Source organism: Arachis hypogaea, chromosome 3 (assembly GCF_003086295.3).
Source record: "Arachis hypogaea cultivar Tifrunner chromosome 3, arahy.Tifrunner.gnm2.J5K5, whole genome shotgun sequence".
Classification (NCBI taxonomy): domain Eukaryota; kingdom Viridiplantae; phylum Streptophyta; class Magnoliopsida; order Fabales; family Fabaceae; genus Arachis; species Arachis hypogaea.
In genome coordinates, this window is record NC_092038.1 from 135,912,282 (window position 1) to 135,919,668 (window position 7,387).

The following is a 7,387-nucleotide window of genomic DNA, read 5'->3' on the forward strand; positions in this document are numbered from 1 at the left end:
TAAAGTTGAAGAATCACTTTAAGTTGAATCTTTCAATCTTTTTTATTCAAAAATTGAAGCAAATCACTCACCTCACTTAATCACACAATAAAAAACGTGTATAAAGCAATGAAAATTTTATTCATCAAAAGTTGTGTAAATTGTCTCACAACAAGTGTTTAAATAGACCCATAACAAACTAGCTAAAAGATAAGATAAGATAACTTAATTAAAATCTACTAAAGATAAGATAAATAATTTAAATTAGATTTGACATTATTTGATTAGATTATATTTGATTTAAATTTAATATCTTAAAGATATGATAATTAATTTAAATCAGATTTATCTTATTAGATAAAATCAGATTTGATTAAAATTAAAAATTTCTAAAAATACTACTTGTTCCGTTCGTGTATAACCGAGGTATGAGAACTCCTTCCAGCGACTGTTCGGTTTTGACCGAGAGTTATGCGTTGTGCAGGGAAAGGGGTGATACACCTCGGCAGTACGCAACACAACGACGGGAGCACCTGCAAAAAGCACTCCGACGCTCAAATTAGGAGAATATATTAAGGAGATAATTTAAAGAAGAAACAAAGCATGGTGTGTGACCTGCCTTCCTCCGGGCTATTTGATTTGTTTATATAGATGACTGAAGTGTTGGCTTTCCTTTGTTTGTTCCGATCTTTCAGTTGTATTGTGAGTGTCGTTGTTATTGGTAACGGACTGTGGATGATGTTTGACTCATTTGAAACTGTAACCAAGTTGTGATTTGAGTTCTCCCGCATTATTATCTCCGGATTGTGTGGTCGGTTTTTATTTTGATCTCGTTTCCGTATCCATAGGGTACACGTCATAGCCCCCAAGCTTGTTTGGCTTTATGAAAAAAGCAACAGGCAAGCTTTTCATATGTTCGTGTTTTGTGTGTGTATTGTCCCGCGCGTATGGGTTTGATTAGTTTTTAGGTGTGGCACGCATTTTGGTGCGCTCCTAATCTCTTTGAGGTGAAGGTTAAGATGTTTTACTCCTTATGTTAGTGTATGATCCAAGTTTTAGTGATGTGTCGAGCCTCTCGCAATCTTGGGCCTTCCATGGGTCGCATTTTAAGTGGTGAAGATGAAAAAATAAAAAGAAATATGGGAGAGACCGAAAGAAAGTTAGGGGACTTTTTTACCTCGTGAAATGTATTATAATTAACGCATTTCCTCACCGTTTGGGTTTTTTATGCTTGAGCGGTTATTGCTTGTGTTACCCACTAAGTTAGTGGGCTTGTAATAATAGTTGTTGCTGTTTTGAAATTGACATTCTGATCTTTCAAATTCCTCTCCCCAGTTTGACTCCAATATGACTTCCAAAGGTTAGTGTATTTTCCTAAAGATTCTTTGTTTCTGTTTTTGCAATGGCGAAAGAGAAAGAGAAAGAAAAATAGAACGTGGTTGAAGTAAAAAAAGATAACCTGTATCATTAGGTACATGATGACATGAGGACTCGTTCCTCGTCGTATGTGGACGCCGAGTCGTTGTGTGAACTCAAGGGTTTGAAACTTGTGAAAGATGGCTCTAGTGTGGCTGTTGAGCTTCTCCACTGTTCTAGTGAGGATAGGGTTTGTGAGAGGAGGGGATTGGCAATATTTTTACATGTACACCCCTTTTCTCACTGAACTGCGTGTGAGATTTCCCTTTTCTGATTTTGAGTATGATGTTCTTACTCAACTCAACTGCGCACCCTCGCAGTTGCATCCTAACTCTTGGGCATTTCTTCGTGCTTTTCAATGTCTGATGGATTTTCTTTCTTTTCCATGTTCTCTGTCTATATTTTTCTCATTGTTTCAGTCCAAAGGGGTTCGGAAAGGGTTATGGGTTTTTCTGAGTAGCTTTTTTGGGCACTCTCTTTTCTTGTTATACAAATCTTCTTTTAAAAACTTTAAGTCTTTGTTTGTTAAAGTGCGGTCGGTAGAGACCAATTACCCCTTTTATCTGGACGACGAGCTTATAGAAAAATTTCTCCTTTATTGGTGCTCCAAACCGATTCAAATCCTTAAGGCTACTGAGCAGAGCAAGAAAGAAGACTGTTTTTTAGAATTTCTGATAGAAAGCCTTGCTGCTGGGGAATGTTTGTCCATTTCTGAACTTCTACGTTTGCATGATTCTGGTGATAGTGAGGGTTTGAAAACTTACATAGGTAATACTTGTTGTTATTTTTCTTGCCAGTTTTACATTTTTCTGACTTTTTGCTTTGTGCCTCCAGGTGGAGGAGTTTCTCATCTTGATCCTTCTCGGTTTCAATCTTTTCTTAAAAAGAAAAGGGAGAGAGATGTGGTTGGTTCCAGGACTCTGGAGGAGGGCGGTGGGGATGCTGCTCAGTCTACCGCCCAGCCGGCATCTTCTTTTAAGAGAAAAAGAGATGACACCGATAAGTCCCTGAAGGTTATATTTGAGGGTGACAAGGAAGCTATTGGCAGTAGTAAGTCCGCCTTTGATAGGCAAAAAAGACTTCATCGTTTCATTCCTGCTACGAGTCCTCACTCACTGTGGAGCGATCAATTTCCTTTTGCTGAGCTTTCTGATAGGGTCTCCCAATATCCTGGTGATATGCTTATGACCCACCGAATTGGTATCGAAGGGATGGGAAAGTTTATTCGGGTCGGTCTGTATATATGTATGTATGTTTTTTGTTTTGTCTTTGTTTGGTCTGTTTGTTGCTTTATGTTTACATGTTGTATGTCTTTTGTCATAGATCGTTGCTTCACGTTTGATGTGTGTTGGCCGCACGACTAAACTGCTCGGAGCTGAGCAGCAGGTGGCCGTGGAGAGGGTTGTCGAGCTAGAGAGATCGTCGAAAGAGAAGGATGACGTCATTGTGGATGTTACAGCAAAAATGAAGGAGTCTGAAGAGGAGGTTATTCGTCTTCGGGATCAGATTCGGCCTTTGCAGGCAGAGATAAAAGAAAGTGATAAGACTAAAGGGCAGCTGACCTCCAGAGTCCATGAGTTGGAAGAGGAGGGAATGGAGATGTTTTCCTCTATATTCGACCGAGCTGTTAGTCAGATTGCTGTATTGGCCCCCGAGTTTGATTGTGGTCAGCTTGATGTGACCAATATTGTTATCAGCGGGAAGCTTGTTGTAGATGGGACTGTGGAGGATCATGATGAGAATGTTCCTCCCTATTGATATGTATATGTTTGGTTTATTTGTTCCTTTTTTCGGTTTTGAAAACTTCGTCTGTTTGAGTTTGGATTAGACTGACTTTGTTCTGACTGTGTTTGAGTCAGATTGACAATTTGGTATTTTGATGATTTAGAAATATGTATGTTTTGACTTCTTTTGCATTTGTGTATTGAAAGTAGACTAAAGACACAAGATCGTTTATTCATATGTCAGTACAATCTCTATTTATGATTTGACATATTGGGCGTCCGACCTCGTTAAAACCCTCCTTAGGTAAAACCCGTATTTGGGAAAAAACCTCTAAGGGGAGAAAAAGAGTACCTTCATCTGCAGATACAATAATTTATGATCTATACAACTTTAGGGAAGAGATATTCCAGTTACCTAATAGTGAGTCGCCTTTCAGCATCTGTAATTGATAAGCCCCCATTCCAAGTACTTTTGCGATCCGAAATGGTCCTTCCCAGTTTGCTACGAGTTTGCCATGTGATGGAGGTCGTCTCGCTTCCTCTGTTCTTCTGAGGACGAGGTCTCCCTCGTTGAATGTTCTGGGTACTACCTTCTTGTTGTGTTTTCTTTCGATAAGTTGCTTCATTGCCATTTGTTTGATAACAGCAATTTCTCTGTCTTCCTCCATGAGGTCTAGTTTCAGCTTTCCTTGCGTCAACATTGTGGTTTTGACTGTATATCTTGGCCCTTAAGGTGGGGATACCGACCTCGATCGATATCATTGCTTTTGCTCCGTATACTAATTTGAATGGGGTTTCGCCTGTAGTGATTTGTATTGTTGTGTTATAGCTCCACAGTATTTCTGAGATCAGGTTTGCCCATTCACCTTTCGCATCATTGAGCTTTTTTCTCATTGCCTGCAAGATTACTCGGTTAGCAACTTCGGCCTGCCCATTTGTCTGTGGGTGCTCGACCGAGCTAAAATGATGTTGTATGTTAAAGTTTTTCAAGAATGATGCAAGTTTGTTATCTGTAAATTGCCTACCGTTATCCGATATTATCTCCTTAGGTATTCTAAATCGGCATATGATATTTTTCCATATGAAAGATCGTACCTTTTCGGTTGTTATTCTTGCTAGTGGTTGTGCTTCTATCCATTTTGAGAAATAATCTATTGATACTAAAAGAAATTTTACCTGTCCTGGTTCTATTGGGAATGGGCCGAGAATGTCAAGCCCCCAACTATGGAAAGGCCAGCTTACCTCCATGCTATGTAATACTTCGGCGGGATTCACTGAGATGGCGGCATGCTTTTGACAGTTGTCACATGCTTTTACCTTTGCTATGCAATCCCTTTTCATTGTCGGCCAATAATATCCTGTTCGGATAATCTTGGTCGCCAGTGCTCGTCCTCCTATGTGGTTGCCGCACACGCCTTCGTGGACCTCGTTCATGGCTTCATTGGCTTCGTTCTTGCCGAGGCATTTTAGTAGTGGGTGTGAGAAACCTCGTCTGTATAGTTCTCCTGCCACAGTTGTAAAAGAACTTGCTTTTCGCCTAAAGCTTTGAGGATTAGTCTCGTTTCTGAGGATGGTCCCTGTATCAATATACTCAAGAAAAGGTATTCTCCAGTCGTTTGTATGGGTGATGTTCATTATGCACAATGATTCGATGCTAGGATTTTCTAGTGTAAGTTGTGATAGTGCTGACGTGTGTGTATTTGCTCTAGTAGTGGCGAGTTTATATAATATATCAGCTCTAGTGTTCTCTCTATGCACATGTGATATAATAAATTTATCAAACTTTGAAATAAGATCCTTTGCTATGAGCCAATACTGCTCTAACAGAGGATCCTTTACCTAGAAATCTCCTTTGATTTGTTGGACCACCAAGAATGAATCACAGTATACTATCAGGCGTTCTACTTGGAAGCTGAAGGCGAGCTTGAGACCTTCTATGAGCGCCTCATACTCGGCTTGGTTATTGCTTGCTGAGAAGTGGAATTGAAGGGATTGTTCGGCCATTACTGTTTCTTCTTCCTTTAGTACTATCCCAGCTCCGCTCCCTTCTCGGTTTGATGCTCCATATACATGCAACTCCCAAGCCTGTTCGTGGTGGTGCTCGTCGGATGTAAGTTCGGAAACGAAGTTTGCCAGGATCTATGATTTCAGAGCCGGTCTTGATTGAAACTGAATATCAAACTCAGAAAGTTCGATGGACCACTTGGTCAGTCGTCTTACCAATTTTGGTTTCATCAGTATTTGCCTTAGTGGTTGGTTCGTCCTTACGACTATTGTGTGTCTCTGGAAATAGTGTCTTAGTCTCCTTGCTGTTGTCACCAATGCCAAGGCCAGTTGTTCTATTCTGGGATATCTTCTTTCTGTTAGTTGCATGACTTTACTAACAAAGTATACTGGGTTTTGTGCTTTTCCTGCCTTAGTAACAAGGACCGAACTTAGAGAATACTTGGAACAGATAAGTATAAATACAAGGAAGTACCGATTTCTGGACTTTGCAGTACTGGTGGTGAGGATAGGATGGCTTTGAGTTCGACAAATGCTGCCTCACATTCTTTTGTCCATTCCAAATTTTTGTTTTTGGAAGTTGTCTAGAAAAAATGATATGATCGGTTTGATACTACGGGCAGAAATCGTGACAGAGTGGCTACTCTCCCTGCTATTTGTTGTACTTCTTTTATTGTTTTCGGGTTTGCCATGTTGAGTATTGCCTCACATTTTTCGGGGTTCGCTTTGATTCCTCGTGAAGTCAGCATGAAACTGAGGAACTTTCCTCCTTGTACCCCAAAAGCACATTTCTCTAGATTGAGTCTCATACTATATGCTCTAATCTGGTTGAATATTTCTCCGAGGTCGTCGCAGTGCGATCTTTCTGATGGAGTCTTGGCCACCATGTCATCTACGTAGATCTCTATATTCTGACCTATTTGTTGATAGAATACCTTGTCCATTAGTCGTTGATATGTTGCACCTGCATTCTTTAGGCCGAATGGCATTACTCTATAACAAAAATTCCCATGTTCAGTTGTGAAAGTTGTTTTGCTTTGGTCTTCTGGATGCATAAGGATCTGGTTGTAACCGAAGTATGCGTCCATGAAGCTTAAGCTTTTGAATCATGAAGCATTATCTACCAGTTTGTCAATACAAAGGCAATGGATAAGCATCTTTCGGACATTCCCTGTTAAGATTTATAAAGTCGACGCACATGCGCCATTTACCTGAGTTTTTTCTTACCATTACCACATTCGAGAGCCACGTGGTGAAGCGGATTTCTTTGATGAAGTCGGCACTGAGGAGCTTCTTAGTCTCTTCTAGGGCTGCCTTTGATTTTTCCGCCCCAAGGTGCCTTTTCTTCTAAGCCACAGGTCAGATCGTTCTATTAATGGCGAGTTTGTGGCAAATGATGTTCGGGTCTATCCCTAGCATGTCTGCTGGGGTCCAAGCGAACAAATCGGCGTTGTCTTGTAGTACCTTTATTAGTTTTAGTTGCTCCTATCCTTCAAGAGCTCGGCCGATGTAAGTAAATTGTTTTGGTTTTGAGGTCAGGGGGCCTTTTGGAGTTCGTCTGCTAGCTGAGGTCTTTCCTGGGAATCCTCCCGAGGATCGAGTTCTGCTAGGGGCAGTACTTCGTCTGTGCTGTAGATAGCCTTGACTTCTTGTTGAAGTTTTCCTCTTGTGTTGGCCCCTTTTAGGCTTGCATTGTAACATTGCCGAGCTTGTTGGCGATCTGAGTGGACTGTTGCTATCTTGTCGTCCTGTACTTGAAACTTAACACAAAAATGTAAGATAGATACCACTGCTCTGAATGTGTTCAGAGCAGGTCTTCTAAGAATAATATTGTAAAGACTGGGGCAGTCGACTATAAGGTACTGGACATCAATGGTCCGTGTATGTAGCCTTTTATTAGGACCCTCTCTCCGAGAACCCTACCAATTCTCCGGATGAAGGTTGCATGGCTTTTTCAGATAATTTCATTTTTTGGAAGGTAGAGTAAAAGAGGACATCTGCGCTACTATCTGGGTCCAGGAGGACTTTTCTTACCAATAATTCACCTGTTTGGATAGAAATCACCACTGGGTCATCCAGGTTTGGGCCAGGTGAAGATAGGTCGGCCTGGCTGAAGGTTATGTTGAGATCTGTTGTATCCTTGTTTCTTTGGGGTACTGTTCCTTCGATTGCCAGCATTGCTCGGTAACTTCATTTTTGTGCCGTATTTGTCTCACCTTCCCCCTCGAATCCTCCGAATATGCAGTTTATGACCCCCTTTGGTG